The following is a 16,487-nucleotide window of genomic DNA, read 5'->3' as shown; positions in this document are numbered from 1 at the left end:
ATGATTTGCACAACTTAAAGTGTCAGTCCACCTAAATGTAATATTTTATATACGGATGTGCAGCCAGGACTATACAACGTCCCAGATTGGGGATATCTACACTAAATGGCAACCATAGGTCCATCTACAAAATTTTGGTCGATCCTCGTGGACCCTGATGTCCTCTGCCTGCAGAGATGCTTCATGTTCCACTCACGCCACACAATATACTCTAACCGATTTGGCACGCACGGGTAACCATGTATCATCAGTGCTCTGGGGACATATACTCAGCCCCCCAGCCACATTCTAGAGCATTTGACTGTGCAATGGAGCAGCCTTGAGATGGAAGCCCCTCCTCTGTGTGAACCCTGATGTGTACTCAAATTTATAAAAGATAGTTACACTACAAAACAGCTTGTCTCAAATCAGCCCCTGAAGAAGGAATTCATTGTCAATAGCTATATTCCGAAACATGTTGGGACGCCTGTATACATGCACATTGTTTGACCTCTTATTATGGGATCAGCTGTGCGTCTAGCTGTTATGTAACTATTCAGTCTGACTAATTTATTTATTCAGTTTTACATTGATACTTCAGGGGCAATCGTTTTTGATGCATACTGGAAAGAATCCTAGTGTGCTGGTATTTGGCTTGATTCTTGGAAAAGCAATAGTTTTACAAAAAAACACAGTTTTACTTAAACTATTTCTAGGTGTAGTTTCTGTGGTGCTGACAGCAAAGGTGTCATGTATGCAAAAAAACTGCCTGGCATTTACACTTCTCCTGTAATCAAGTTACTAAAGCACCTAGTATTCCTTTGTTTAGTTTTTAACATTCTGGTCAAGGCAAGATATTTAGAAGGTGAACAAAACTTTCTTGAAGATGCTTTGTCTCACCAGAACTTAGGGAATACAGAGAACTGGTCCCTGCAGCAGCCAAGTGATTTTTTTTTGTAATCCCTTTATTTTCAAAGATGTTTGCATATAACAGCCAAAGTGTATGGTATATACAGTAGCACATCTACGTATCAAATAAGAAGGGTCATACATGGGTAATCCTATAACATATAACATCAACCCCAGCATTTTACAATATGAGTGGCCCTGAGGCCATAGTCCGGTTGTGAAAATTGTAGACTACTTAGAGATCCAACTGAGGTCATTAAGTAACTACATAGAGGCCAACTACATATAAACACATATGCAAATAAATATAATAAAATAGGGCAAGGTAAATCAAAGCTTTGAGACAACACAACATGAAACATTACTGCCCTATGGGTCACTTAGCTCTGAAATGGGACCATAGTGCGGTTATGATATGCATAAAGATATACAGTTATCTAACCGAACAGCCCGCAACCGAGATAAGAGTGCAGATGTAGATAGGGGGTACTGTAAGAAGGGGGAAAGGTTCAGAGAACGTGTGTCTCCAGGGCATAGTAGGAACAGAATCAGAAGACAGACAAATGTGAAGGCAGATTAGATAGATAACTAAGAAGATAGAACAGTGATGGCGAACCTGTGGCACGCGTGCCACAGCCGGCACGTCGAGCCCTCTCTGTGGGCACGTGAGAAAATCCTGTACTGACTCGGTATATCGCATTCACAGCTCCCCTTCACATAGAACTACATCTCCCATAAGTCTCTGGAGCCAGGGATGATGTGTCTAGGATGGGCGTGGACGAGATGAAGGGTTGCTCCGGGTTGGATGGCAGGCGGAACATGTGGTGGGGATTGAGCCAATGGGGGTCCGTGTCTAGGATGGGGCGTGGACGAGATGAAGGGTTGCTCCGGGTTGGATGGCAGGCAGAACACGTGGTGGGGATTGAGCCAATGGGGGGCCGTGATGGTGCCTAATGAAGCTGCCCAATCACAGGCCGTTCTTATGCCCGGGAACTGACTGAGTCGGCAGATGCATTGGAGTGCTGTGGCAATCGTTAAAGTAAGTGTACATGCTGTGTGGGGAATAAATGTGTTTAGCTGTGTACACTGTTTCTGTGCCTCTTCAAATAGAATCTATTCCTCGGGGACTTTTTTTCTTCTTGTTCCCAACATTGCCACAAAATATGGAATTGTATGGTCAGAATAATGTTGTTTATATGCTGTCTGTGTTATATGCTGTCTGTGTTACAGCAGATGTCTCATGCTTTGTGTTGGCTATTCAGGTTTATCTGTCTGGAAATGCCTGCTAGATTTTGCAGAGACCACTGCAGTACAGTGTGAGATGTAAATACATATAGTTTTTGTCCCTGCCATCCCCCTGTATTTTTTATAATACCAGAGTCACATGACAGACAGTCCAGAATCACTGGCATTATACAGAGAGGTGTAGAGATGTTGCTTGGAGTTTGCATTTGACGTGCATTGAACTGCACAGGCATTGTGAGTGAACCATTGGTAAAGCATTGTACAGTTGTCTTTGAATGTTCACTTTCAGAAGGATGTTTCCTGGACATTGAGGACTATGAAGATAGTCAGGAATGAGAGATTTTCTAAGTAGTCTTCTGCTACAGCAATGCAGGGCAACCAGTATGTCTTCAGCTTGAGTAGAACTACAGATCTCAACATGCCTTAACCAAAGAGAGCATAATGTGTGCCAGCAGGGAATGGGGGGACTGGGAAGTTCTGCTGCAGCTGTAGAGTTGCTGGTTGCATGTCACCCCCTGTAACAGGATATGTTTATCATCCAGCCAGTGCTTCTACTGAACAACTAGCAATTTAAAGTACACATGTCATGCAACTTGAGTGTATTGAATATTAATGTATAGTTAGAATAGTGATACTGAAATTTGATTGCACAATGCTAGGACAGCTTCCAAAAAATTTTACTTTTGTCAAATGTGTTCTAGTTTTAGATCTTCTTGTACAAAACACCGACTACATAGTGAATACACAATGATTTCTGATGTGTCCCATGTTCACCCCCAGACATCATATCCCACGCTCATCAAGTTCTGTATATGTTGGCACTTTGGAATGAATACGTTGATTTTGCGTTGCAGTTTGGGCACTTGGACTTAAAAAGGTTCCGCTATTTTTAGCGGTGCGGTAAAGCCGTGGTGTCCTATTGATTTCAATGGGCTGGAGCGGTGGAGGAGCGGTGGAGGAGCGGCATACGCACCGCTCCTTTACTGCTCCAAAGATGCGGCTAGCAGGATTTTTTTTACTGTCCTGATAGCACACCGCTCCAATGTGAAAGCCCTCAGGGCTTTCACACTGGAGACACAGCAGCGGCTGTTTCAGGTCGGTTTGCAGGTGCTATTTTTAGTGCATTAGCGCCATCAAAATTACCCAGTGTGAAAGGGGTCTTACCCTCTATCTGTAACCCCAAAACAGAATTTTAAGTGGATGTAAACCCTAACATATACCAAGGGAAGTGAACAGTCTCAGATGATACACAGGGATGAAACAAATCTCCCTACATAAGTTTTACATGCGTATCTGCTGTCTTCATCTGTACCGTGTTTCCCCGAAAATAAGACTGGGTCTTATATGAATTCTGGCTACAAAAAACACACTAGGGCTTATTTTCAGGGGGTGTCTTATTTATTTACGGTATGTACAAAAAAGTTTCTCCCCCTGTCCGCTCCGGAGTCAGCCTTGTGAAATTCTGTAATCCCAAAAATAAACCTTTGTTTAAAGACCTTATAAAATTATGTAATTTGTTTTGTAAAAAGATGATATGATGTGCAGTGTGTCTCCTTGTGTAACAGTATTGTGGAAAATACCTAATTTACAGTGCCGCTGGCCATTCACATGACCCGCCGGAGCTCTTCTTCCCCACTCCAAATACTGCAGAGGGAGGGGCCAAGATCCCCAATGACGTCAGCCACAGTCTGAGTACTGCAGTGGGAGGGGCTGCTGACATCAGCCGGGAGGAGAGGAGAAGAGCTTTGGCGGATCACGTGAGCGACCGGCAGTGCTGTAAATAAGGTATTTTCCACAATAAATGAATAAAGGAGACACACATTATATAACATTTTTACAGAACGGATTACATGTTTTACAAGGACTTTAACTAGGGCTTATTTTTGGGGTAGGGCTTATATTGCAGCCATCCCAGAAACTCACGCTAGGTCTTATTTTTGGGGTATGGCTTATTTTTGGAGAAACAGGGTATATATCCTTTACAAAGTGCTCTTCGTGTTACAGATTTTCTCTTCCTGGTTAGCATTGGAAGTGAAGTATTGGCATACAGCCAATACAGCTGATTGAAGGAAATGCACACACCCCTCTCCCCAATGGCAAAGGAAGGAAGGAAGAAATGTGCAAAGCTCTGCTCTGAGATGGCAAGCTGTCTGCTAATCTATTTATAGCAACCTCCCATGACACACACTTCAGGCTGCTGTGTCTGAGAACTTATCATGCTGATAACAGAGCTACTGGGCAGGATAAAGTGCTTTGAAGAGAGATAAAAAAACACTACAAATATATGTGCCCAGCTCAAATTTCATGAATCGAGTTTACATCCACTTTTCTATAAAACAAAATCCTTAATTCAATCTGGTTGTTCTTATTCCTATTTGTCAAAAACTTTAGCATGTGTCTCTTTCTTTAGAAAGTTAAATGCTGCCTAAGTATGTTCCTCTTATGTTGTTATCAGTTTTTAACCACTGCCCGCCCGCATTATGTCATATGACGTCCTGGACTTTCAGCGGGGATATCTGAATGATGCAGGCATCATTCAGAAATCATTATTTTCTGCCAGCGATTCTGTGCACAGCAAGAATGATCATAGAGGCAGTGCCACCGATTGAACGTTCTTACAGGCTACGGGAGGGGACGTCCCCCTTCCCGCTGGCATTCAGTGCTTCTCCGGGCTCTCCTGTGGCATCTGGGACCCGGAGAAAGAATCTGCCATCACCGGATGACGACCATAGAGATTTCCGGTGACCAGATGGTCACCAGTCATCAAATCACACATATAAGGTATCGCCGCGTGCGTTAGAGCGCAAGCAACATTTATAGCACTAGACATCCTCTGTAACTCTAAGCTGGTAACCTGTAAAAAATTAAGCATCACCCAGGGAGATTTTTAAGTACCAAAGTTTGGCACAATTTCATGAGTGTGTGCAATTTAAAGCGTGACATGTTGGGTATCTATTTACTCAGCGTAACATCATCTTTCACATTATACAAAAAATTAGGCTAACTTTACTGTTTTGTTATTTCTTTAATTCATGAAACCGTTTTTTTTTTCCAAAAAAAGGCGTTTGAAAAAATATTACGCAAATACTGTGTGAGATAAAAAGTTGCAATGACTGCCATTTTATTCCCTATGGTGTCTGATAAAAAAACATATACAATTTTTGGGGGTTCTGAGTAATTTTCTAGCAATAAAATGATGATTTTCACATATAGGAGAGGAGTGCAAGATAGGCGTTATGGAAGTGGTTAAAGGTTTTAAGAAGCAATGTTATCTTCTTGGCCCCTTCTTTCTTTCTTCTTAGATCCAGGCCTCAATTGGACCCCGGGGAAAACTCTATACCCTCCCCCATCCCTCCTTCCCCTTTCCTTTCTCCACTGCCTTGTCACTTGGAGGCCAATATAATTTAAATTGTGGCGATCATCACATTCCATTGGTTAGTAGCTCCCTTTCTGAATTGTTAATCTGTCATAATGCAGCTAAACATAAAAGAAGCAATATTATTCTCCCGATAACAAAAGGGCTGAAAAAAAATCAACGCGCTACCCTATGCGTGTCACAGGAAAAACAAGATACAAAATGTGCGCTCCCACTATGTAAGGCCCCGTACACACCATAGAATCCATCCGCAGATAAATCCCAGCAAATGGGTTTCAGCGGATAGATCCTATGGTGTGTACACGCCAGCGGATCTGTTTCCGCGGATATATCTCCCCTGGGATGGATTCCAGCAGATCTAATATTTGCTGACATGCACAACATATCCATCTGCTGGAGTCCATCCCAACGGATGGATCCGCTGGTCTGTATAGACTCACCGGATCCATCCATCCGAAGGGATCCCCCGCATGCGTCGTAATGATTCGACGCATGCGTGGAATTCCTTATATGACAGCGTCGCGCACGTCGCCGCGTCATAATCGCGGCGACGGCACGACACGTCATCGCCAGAGGATTTCGGCGCGGATTTCAATGCGATGGTGTGTACACTCCATCGCATGAAAATCCGCCGAAATCCCCGAGAGAATTTATCTGCGGAAACGGTCCGCTGGACCGTATTCGCGGATAAATTCTATCGTGTGTATGGGGCCTTAGATGTGAATGGGACCTGAAAGTGAAATTGGTGCGATAACACAAGAACAATGAGGCTTCATTCACATTTCCTTGCATTTCAGGAATACGCTGCACCAAAAATCGCAGTAAAAAACGCATCAAGCTCCGCTCTAAAAAAAGTTCCGAAGCTTCTCTGGGGTGATTGCTGTGTGTAGGGAAGCCCATTTAGGTGGATGGGCTGCCCTATGTGTGATGCTCCAAAACACCTCCCCACCTCGCCAAAAAAAAGCCTATATGGGAATGCCATTTCCAGCTATGCAGAGATGTGAACGGGGCTTGACAGCTGAGTGTTTTTGTCCACTCCATTCTATGTACTTGTATAAAGATGGCCATACACTATGCAATCTAATTGTATATTTGGTGAGAAGGGTGATTGCATTTCATTTAAAAAACCTGCAGCTGGGAATGGGAGGGTGGATGATGCAGGGTGTGTGCTAATGAGATCAGCTGGTCAACTCCTTCCTGTGTCATGACCTAAAGTATGTAAGAAAGACAGACAGAAGCAATAGATACGTTTTGAATCATGGGTGTAGGACAGTAGGGTACATGTCTGTAGATTTTATGGAAAGCTTTGATATTTTTGCAAAAAAAGTACATGAATGCTATATTGGTGCATAGGGGAGTTGAAATTTAGAAGAAAAAAAGTGAACTTAGCCTTTAAGTCCTGAAGAATAAGAAGGTCTTTGGTCTTTTTGTTTGTTTTATCATAGGTTAAAGTGTATAATAATTTGTTTTAAACCTCAATAAAGAGCTACGGACACATTTAGCTACAAATTGATTTTCTGGTGCTTTATTTATTACTTGATATAGTATGGGGTGGTTGTGCGTGGGGTTGTACAATCCCAAGCAAAAGAGACTAAAATCTGGTAGTAACTCTTATAATCCCTATTTTCCTAGTCAGGAAAACACTGCAAGCGGAAGAATAACAGACCTCTGTGTGCTTTTAAGACCAAATGCACTCAGCTGAATAGGTCGTAAAATGTAAATACAACTAAGCAAATGCAACTAAAAATACATCTGATTTTATGTGTACTATTGTCTTTAAAATTATTACCTGACAAATACTGTACACAGATGACATTTTCATTTATGTTACTGCATTTTCCAGATATAGTTTATAGTCGTTTTAAGGCAATACATGCTGTATGAACCGTAGCACATACAATGTCCTACACTAAACACTCTACTGAGCAAACTTCTACAAGCTGCTTTACGTTATAGCATTCCAATAAATACCATAACCCTCTTTAAAGGAAAATTCCTGCACTCTGTCTCTCTTCATCCTCCTTCCATAATGTTTGAAATCAAATATTGGCTTTTTCACTGAGGCAAAAATAAATGTGCAAAATGCAGTAACCTCTATCAGCATTTGATAAAATACATTTTCTAATCTGGTTCTGGTATACTAAAATATGATTGTTAACCACACTTTTCACACCAAAAATTTTCTTTGTGAACCTTCAGTATGGGAACTGCCATTCCTGACTTGTTCTATGTGAGTGTCATCCTGGCTTTATTATTAGACTTAATTATTTCTAATTAATTTCTCTAGATTAATTAAAGTGAATGCCCAGTCATGTTTTTTTATTTATTTATTTATTTTTATTTTTGCGTAAGTGAAGAAAGTCTAAAACTTGTGTCAAATTTTACTACTGTATGATCTTCTGTTGGAGAGATTTCCCCTCACTTAAGATGTGTATACACTAGATTTATGAATTACGAATATTCATCTTAAGAATGCTCATTTGATTTACTAATTGCTAGTGGGGTGAAATCGAAGTTAGTTTTCCACAGTAGTGAAAGGAAAATATGAAGAAGCAGAATGGATATTTTTTCTCAAATATATTTCTAGTTGTTTGTCAGATTTGTTAGAAAATCTACTAGTGTATACCCAGCTTAACTGACATTAATAGTGACAATTGTTTAATTAGACAGGAAGTGTTTCAAAATATGCAACAGGGACCCTTAAACAAACCAGATTCCTTAAGACTTTCATTAGGACTATATATACCGTATTTTTCGCACCATAAGACGCACCTGACTATTAGACGCACCTAGGTTTTAGAGGAGGAAAACAAGAAAAAAATATTCTGCACCAAATGCTGCTGATTTAGAGCACAGGAGACGATGCCCACATCCCCAATTAATATACTGTAGTTTGTAACTTACACAACCAATCAAAGCTGATTCCTAAAAATGGGCATCTATCAAGTGTGCCAGATAGCTTCCAGGCAGCAAACAAATATCGTCCTATCACTAAATTCAATCTATATACAATTTGTAGAAAATATCACCAAGTTCCCTTTATTACCAAATTCACCAGTGTGAGCACAGCACTGCAGGTGCAGTCTGATAAAGAAAGACCTGAGAATGACTGACTAGATTACCCTGCAAACATATTCGCCAGCACACCGAGGATCATTTATAAAAACTTCCAGAAATTCTTTAATGCAAAGAAATGATCAAAACAGCAACATTTCAAGGTCGCACAGGACCTCTTCGTAGGCAAATCATTTGCCTGACAAAGAGGTCCTGTGCGACCTCGAAACATTGCTGTTTTGATCGTTTCTATGCATTAAAGAATTTCTGGAAGTTTTTCTAAATGATCCTCGATGTGCTGGCGAATATGTTTGCATGATTGCCTTTCCGGTTCCCAACTGGTAATCGCTTCAGCACCCTCCTTTCTTATCGGCCATTTTCCAGGAAGGTGTGCAATGGGAATATTTTTGAGACTGACTGATTACCCGTTGCCATGTACACACATCACATGGTCACTCCAGCAGATGACACGCTGGAGATGCCGGCCTCTTGTATCCCCCACTCGTTTGGCATCTGACGTCACCGATTAATCAGGGATGAAAAATCATCACTTCGCTTACGACAATGACATGAACCCCAGCCAGCCTACAGGACCCAGAAGACTTAGCGGGGAAAGGAGAGGGGAGGTGTCAGGGACCAGATGGGAGACTGATTTGATGAGGTCAGCCTCTCTTATATCTCCTGTCCTGGCTCCGCTGAAGGTGAGACAGAGGAAACCGAAGGACAAGAGGGACATGAGTGCCTGGAGCAGGAGGTCCCGGGAGAACAGCTTGGCAGGGTTCAGCAGCCTGGAGTAGACTGGAGCAGGAACAGGTAACAGCCAGGCAGGTAACCGAGAGTTAACAGCAACCAGGAACATAGACAGGAGAAAGGTCTCAGGGATAGCCAGGTTCGTCAGAAGGCAGGCAGTGAGGTACCAAATCATAGACAGAGCCAGAGTCAGGAACGAAGCCGGGTCAGAGATGGGCATCAGTACAGGAACAGAACACAGAGCCAAGGTCAAGAGCAAGCTGGGTCTAAATACTGGGAGGACACACAGGATCAGAGCAGGATTCAGGAACACAGCTGAAGATCAGTCAGCAAAGCACAAGAGCCCATGCCGCATGCGCTTGTGTGCCATTCTATGGCAAAGGCTATGTGCTTGCGCACGTCTGTGTGCAAAACGTCTCACAGGAGTTCCCTGACAGGAGGTTCCCAATATTGTAACATGGTGGCGGCTGGTTGGTATTCGCTCCATAAGACGCACAGGCATTTCCCCTCCTTTTTTGGGGGAAAAAAACATTGTATGGAGTAAAAAATACGGTACTTTCTATGTCAGTATTTGGACTTAAAGCGGTTGTATACCCTCAGAATTTTTTTTTTTTTTTTTACCCCTGTAAGGCAAAAAGCATAATGAGCTAGTATGCGCCACATACTAGCGGATTATGAAATACTTACCTTAGAACGAGGCATCAGTAACTCACCTGGTCCACGCCGAGGTAGCTGACATGTCGCCTTGGCGTGTCTTCCGGGTATCGCGGCTCCAGCGATGCAAGTGGCTGGAGCCGCGATGTCGTCACTCCCGCACATGCGCATGGGAGACTTCTTTCCGGCAAGGTCTGGCGTCTGCCAGGCTTTCAGCTGAGAATCCCCTGTGCACATGCGCCGCTGCAGTCAGCGGCTCATTGCGAGGGGAATATCTCCTAAACCATACAGGTTTAGGAGATTTTTTTTACCTACGGGTAAGCCTTATTATAGGCTTACCTGTAGGTAAAAGTAAAAAAAATGATTATACAGTCGCTTTAACAAATGTTATATGCTACACACACTAATCTTAGCCAGGAGGTCCTAGCTATGTTTTACACTTTAAGTTTATCATTCTTTCTTTTTTCTTTTACAGACTTTCCCTACCCTACTAAAAAACTGTTTTAATTTTGGAGGTGCTTTTGTTGGAGATTTATTTCTACTTCATGTTTGGTGAAACCATGTCACAAGCACACTAAATGAGAAAATAATCCAGAGAGCAGTAAAAGCTCAACAAGGGGTCCTAGTACTTCCTTAGTGTATCCAAAGCTAAAAATAAAACATACAGAAGCGGTTTCAGAGGCAGAGGGGGTTCCTTTCAAAGGTACAAAATGGCCATTTTTGAAAAACGATCCACTATAACAAAGATGGTGTTGAATCCTTCAGATGGGGGGGGAGTTCCACAATATAATCCAAGGAAATCATGTTCCAAGGTTTTTCAGGTACAGGAAGAGATTCCAACAACCCCCAGGTCTTGGCACGATCAGACTTGTTTCTGAGACATACGAAGCAGGACCTGACACAATCTCTGCAATCTTTTAATAAATCAGGCCACCAAAAGGAACGGGACACTAGGTCAGAGGTCTTGTGAATTCCAAAGTGAGTGGTCATGGCATTTCTTGAGGATGTGAACTCTAAACTGCTCAGGAATAAAAATGTGCTCCTTGTGGAAGAACAGCTCATCCTGTGGTTGAAGATGCAGATCCAGAGGAGGGGGATGATTAGCAACTGCCTCCTTGATTTGGGACATCACATCTGCCTGCAGGAGTAGAAAGTTTTTGGCAGGTAAAATAGTGTCAGGTTCAGGAGGTGGGGCCGACTCAGAGAACATGCGTGAGAGCGCATCAGGTTTACCGTTCTTGGATCCAGGGAGAAAGGTAAGATGAAAAGTGAAACATGAAAAGCAATAGCGCCCATCTGGCCTATCGGGGTCTTAGACGTTTGGCAGTTCTTAAATATTCCAAGTTTTTATGATCGGCAAAAATAAGGATAGGATGCGCAGCCCCTTCCAACAGATAGCGCCATTCCTCAAGGGCGGCTTTGATGGCTAATAGTTCACGATCCCCCATGTCATAATTATTTTCAGAAGAGTTCAGTTTCCTAGAGAATAAGGCAATCGGATGGAGTAAAGATTTAGCCCCCTGTCTTTGAGATAGTATAGCCCGAACTAGTGTTTCAGAGGCATCTACCTCGAGCACGTAGGCCAAAGCAGGGTCAGGGTGTCTTAGAATGGGGGCAGAAGTGAACAAAGATTTACATTTTTTAAAGGCATCCTGTGCCTCGGGAGTCCATTTAAAAGAAGCATGCTGTTTAGTTAACTGGGTGACAGGAGCAATGATACCGGAAACGTTTTTAATACATTTTCTATGAAAATTGGCAAAGCCTACAAAACATTTAATGGCTTTCTTGTCTTCAGGAGCAGGCCAATCAAGCACAGCAGCAACTTTTTGCGGGTCCACAGAGATGCCTTCTGCAGAAATAAGAAGTCCCAAGAATTGGATAGAAGATCTTTCGAAGTTGCATTTTTCAGCCTTACCGTAAAGGTGGTGTTGTCACAGTCTTTCAAGAACTTTCTTTACATAACACCTGTGAAGATCAAGAGAACTGGAGAATATAAGAATATCGTCCAGGTAGACGATAATGAGCAAATCTAAGTAGTCCCGGAAGATGTCATTGACCATATGTTGAAATGTGGCAGGGGCATTGCAGAGGCCAAATGGCATGACAAGATATTCATAGTGTCCAAAGCGTGTTCGGAATGCAGTTTTCCATTCGTCCCCGTTACGAATTCTGACTAAGTTGTATGCACCCCTCAGATCCAGTTTAGAAAACACTTGTGCCCCTCGCAATCTTTGGAAAAGTTCTAGAATCAGAGGAAGTGGGTACTGATTCTTAACCGTTATTTTGTTAAGATCTCGATAATCCACGCAGGGTCTGAGGGTATGATCCTTCTTTTCGACCAAGAAGATGCCTGCCCCTGCAGGAGATGTGGAATGTCGGATGAAGCCCTTCTCCAAATTTTCGTCAACGTAGTGACGGAGGGCTTTTAATTCGGGCGCAGGGGTGCGCAGTGCGGTGATCGGTGCTGTGGTGTGTTAGTCTGACACACCGCATCTCCAATTGAGGTAAAGCGCCTTTAACATAGGCTCTTTACCATGTGATCAACTGTGCCCAATCACAGCTGATCACGGTGTAAATAGGAGGAGCTATTCATCAGCTTTTCCTTCACTCGTACTGCCAGAGGAAAAATGATCGGCGGCTTTCCTGACAGGGATGCCAACCCAGGACCACCAGGGATGCCCACCCAAGATCATTAGGGATGCCAATCAATGCCCAATAGGGATGGCACTCATTGCCCATCAGTGCTGCCTTCCAATGACCCCTGATCAGCACTGCTTAACAGTGCCATCAGTGCTGCCCATCAGTGCTGACCAGTGCAACCTATGAGTGCCACCGATCAGTGCCCAATGCCACCTATTAATGCCCATCAGTGCTGCATGTCAGTGCCATCTATCAGTGCCGCCTATCAGTGCCACATATAAGTGCCTCATCATCAGTGCCACCTCATCAGTGCCAATAAGTACTGCCTCATAAGTGCCCATCAGTGCAGCATCATCAGTGACCATCAGTGAAGGAGAAAACAAAGTTTTGTTACAGAAAGAAAGAAAACTTTTTTTTTCTAAATTTTCGGCCTATTTTTATTTGTAGCGCAAAAAAAAAACAGTGGTGATCAAAAGACACCAAAAGAAAGCTCTGTTTGTAGGAAAAAATTATAACAATTTTGTTTGGACACAAGACCACGCAATTGTCATTCAAAATGCAACAGCGCTGAAAGCTGAAATATGGTCTAGGCAGGAAGAGGAGAAAGTGCATCCATTTAACTCACCACAGTGGACTGCAGTGGCATGAATAGGTCCTAAGGGTCTGCACTTTTTTCTTCTACTGAGCTACATTAGGTAAGCATCAGAATGATTAGCGATGAGAGAGAAAAAGCAAACAACTTCCAAAAGTATGCATGCAGAAGAATCTTATCTATCTTTAAATGGCCTGCCCAATGCACCTAAATGCACCATAAAAGATGCAGCATTTTCAGCAGCTCACTGCATGGCAATGCAAGTGTGTTGACAAGGTGCATTTGGGTGGCATTCAAAATGAATGTGAATGACACTGCATTGATTCAACACACTTTACCTCAAGTGACATTATCAATTATGCAAATTTGTGCAGGCTCCATCCTTCTAAAATTTGTTTAAATATATATTCAAAGGCTCCTTAGTGCCACAGTACAGAGTATGGACCTCTACCTTAACGTACATGATTGATATTTTGCAAACCATCACTTGTAGAGATGTGCATGAGTTTTGTATATTTGTATTTGTTCCGTATATTTGTTGTTCTGAATCGATTCATATTTTTAGACAATTATTTTGGAACATTGGCTATATTCGCTTTAACGTGTTAATACGTTATGTTGGGAGATTACTTATGCAATATAAGTAATCCTTGCTAGTCTAACCCACAAAGAGAAATGGAATGAGCTAATTGGATGATATCCACTTTTTGCATGCATTTGCATGCATCCCAAAAATGAGTGGAACAAAAAAAAAATATTTGGATTCATCATTATGTTATAATTCAGACAATCTGATGGATCCACCTCCATCTAACCCAAACACAACAAGTAGGAATCATCATTTTATTTCACTTTTATACCTTATTTATTGCAATATGCTTCTATTTCATATGTAATGCATTTTTTTATAATAAAGAACATAATGAAAAATGGTACTGCATGATAAAAATAAAATGGATCTAAATCAATTTCGATCATTTGTTATGTTGTTACGTTATTTTAAATTCTTCAAACATTAATAAAAGGCCCAAACTATTTCATCATGTCATCCGAATGAAACAAATTAATACAAATTAATTTGGTGTTTTGTTATAATTTATTTTGGATTTGTTGAAATTCGTTACTATTATGATTTGGAAAGTTGGACACATCCAAATCTCAAAATAATAAATATGTAGTCAGAATTTCGATTTGTAATGAAACAAATTGCACATGTCTACACTTAAGCTAGTCAGGTTCAGAAAAACAAAGATTTTTGTGTTAATGCTAGTGACGAGCTGCATCTTATCTGTAATTTTTTTGTTTTCCCATAGTTACACTGTTTATTTGACATTGCTGTCAAAGGAGAGTTTTTCAAAAATTTTACAATTTTGTCGACGTATATCGTCGTGCAGCGGTCCTTGAGTGGTTAATTGTGTTCAGTAGACATTTTGAGGCTCATTTGCTGTAAAAGTTGAGAATCTTCACACAAAACAGTGTGAAGAATCACTTTAATTATCTAAACATGTGCAGATGAAATGATAAAAAACAGGAATTAACTGTCCACATAATTGCATAACTTAAGAGTGAATCTACACTCTTTTTATAAATGAAGGTCCTGGGCTCCTTTAGTAAATCAGCTAGTTTGTTATTGACTTTCAGTACAAATTATAAACCCCAAAACTTTTATTACAATATTTGTTTGGTTGCATTCAAGTTATTCGAACACTATTCGAACACTATGATTATGGTTATTGTATGGGTAGAAGAGAAAACACTTGTGTTTAAAAATATGATTAGTTGGGTAATGTTAGGACAAAATATATTGTATTAGGTATCTAGGGATTAACATAAGTGACATGCTAAGGCATCATATGATATCTGTCAGTACTTTGCACATATTGATGAGAAAAATGCACTCATGCACTATTTAATTGTATTACAACCAAAATTACACACCCCATATATCTTTTTTTCTATGCTCTCTCCCTGTCAACCACCACCATCTTCAGAAAATGAAAATTATTATACTGTATGCTTGCATATTTGTTCATTTTTAGGATGTGATCTATAATTGCTCAAACTTATGGAAACAGTTTCTGCCCCATATGCTTAAAAAGCTTAGGTTAAATATAAAAACACTGAGATTTTCATATGGAAAACTGAATCCTTGGAAATTTGTGTGCATTTTATAGACAGCAGGGCTGTAACCTTTAGTGCTGGTATTTAATGGGACATGTAAAATATGAAAAGTGAAATCTCACATATTTCCTCATGAAACCTGACCACAAGCCTGGAGACCTTAACATGCAAAAGCTGGAATTAGTGACTGACAATTGTTCTAAAGTCTTTATAATTCCAATACAAAGAAGGAGCCGATGATGGTGGCCAAATGCCTGCAGCACAGGATTCTTTCACGGTCCCATGATAAAAACAAGGGTGAGAAGCTTAGCTCATCCGTCTGTGGAATTCTGTATTTAAATTTAGGAACTTTAAAAAGAATTAAGGAGGTTTTTTTTATTTCTTTTACCAAACAGTCATTATCTTAGATTTGACATGGAAAACACTTGTGGTTCTAATATTGTAGTATGGTCGGTAAATCAGACAAATTAGGACATATATTAAAAATTCACATATTTAAAAAAAATATATTTAGACATAATACTGTTTATGTTAATACATTTCAAACACTTTTTTTTTTTTAATTCATTCAAAAATAGTTTTGATTCACTTTATGCACCATTGGTGAATCATAGTAGTACAGTTATACTCATATTGGTTAGCAGCAAAAAGAAAGCCCGGCTGACAGACACCATCAGAACCAACACCAGCCAGAAACATGAAACAACTAAAAGGAGTTTGCTTGAATAGATACCACGAAGCTGCAAAAAACATTGATATTACACATAAAACGTTCACCACTTTAACCTTTAACTTCTCTGTTCTGCTACTGACCACCTCAATGACAAAACCTCACACCAGGGGCATATATGCCTAGGTTAATTCGCCCTGGAGGTAGACCAACAGTGCTCCAAAGCTCACGGTGTCTTCCTGGCACTTAAAACAGCATGAAAGTATAAGATGAAGAGCCGGCAACTCGTCTTCTGATAAAAGTACTTTACTAATAAAGGGTACAGTGTGCAAGTTAAAGTAGCTTACACGTTTCAGTCAAAAACTGTATTCATAGCTATCAGCCGAAATGTATAAAATGCTGTAGCTTTCACACTTTACCCTTTATAAATAAAGAAATTTTATCAGGAGGACAAGTTGCCAGCTCTTCATCTTATACTCTTAAAATATCACACCTGT

The 16,487-nt window shown here is 40.9% G+C and overlaps 1 protein-coding gene across 1 annotated transcript in view; it reads right to left on the bottom strand.

Annotated features, from left to right (window-relative positions):
• Positions 1–16,487, bottom strand: part of ADAMTS19 (ADAM metallopeptidase with thrombospondin type 1 motif 19) — a 278,331-nt gene that overhangs the window by 77,896 nt on the left and 183,948 nt on the right. The gene's annotated exons all lie outside the window — the stretch shown is intronic.

Source organism: Rana temporaria, chromosome 1 (assembly GCF_905171775.1).
Source record: "Rana temporaria chromosome 1, aRanTem1.1, whole genome shotgun sequence".
NCBI lineage: Eukaryota > Metazoa > Chordata > Amphibia > Anura > Ranidae > Rana > Rana temporaria.
This window is presented reverse-complemented; position numbering and strand designations above follow the sequence as displayed.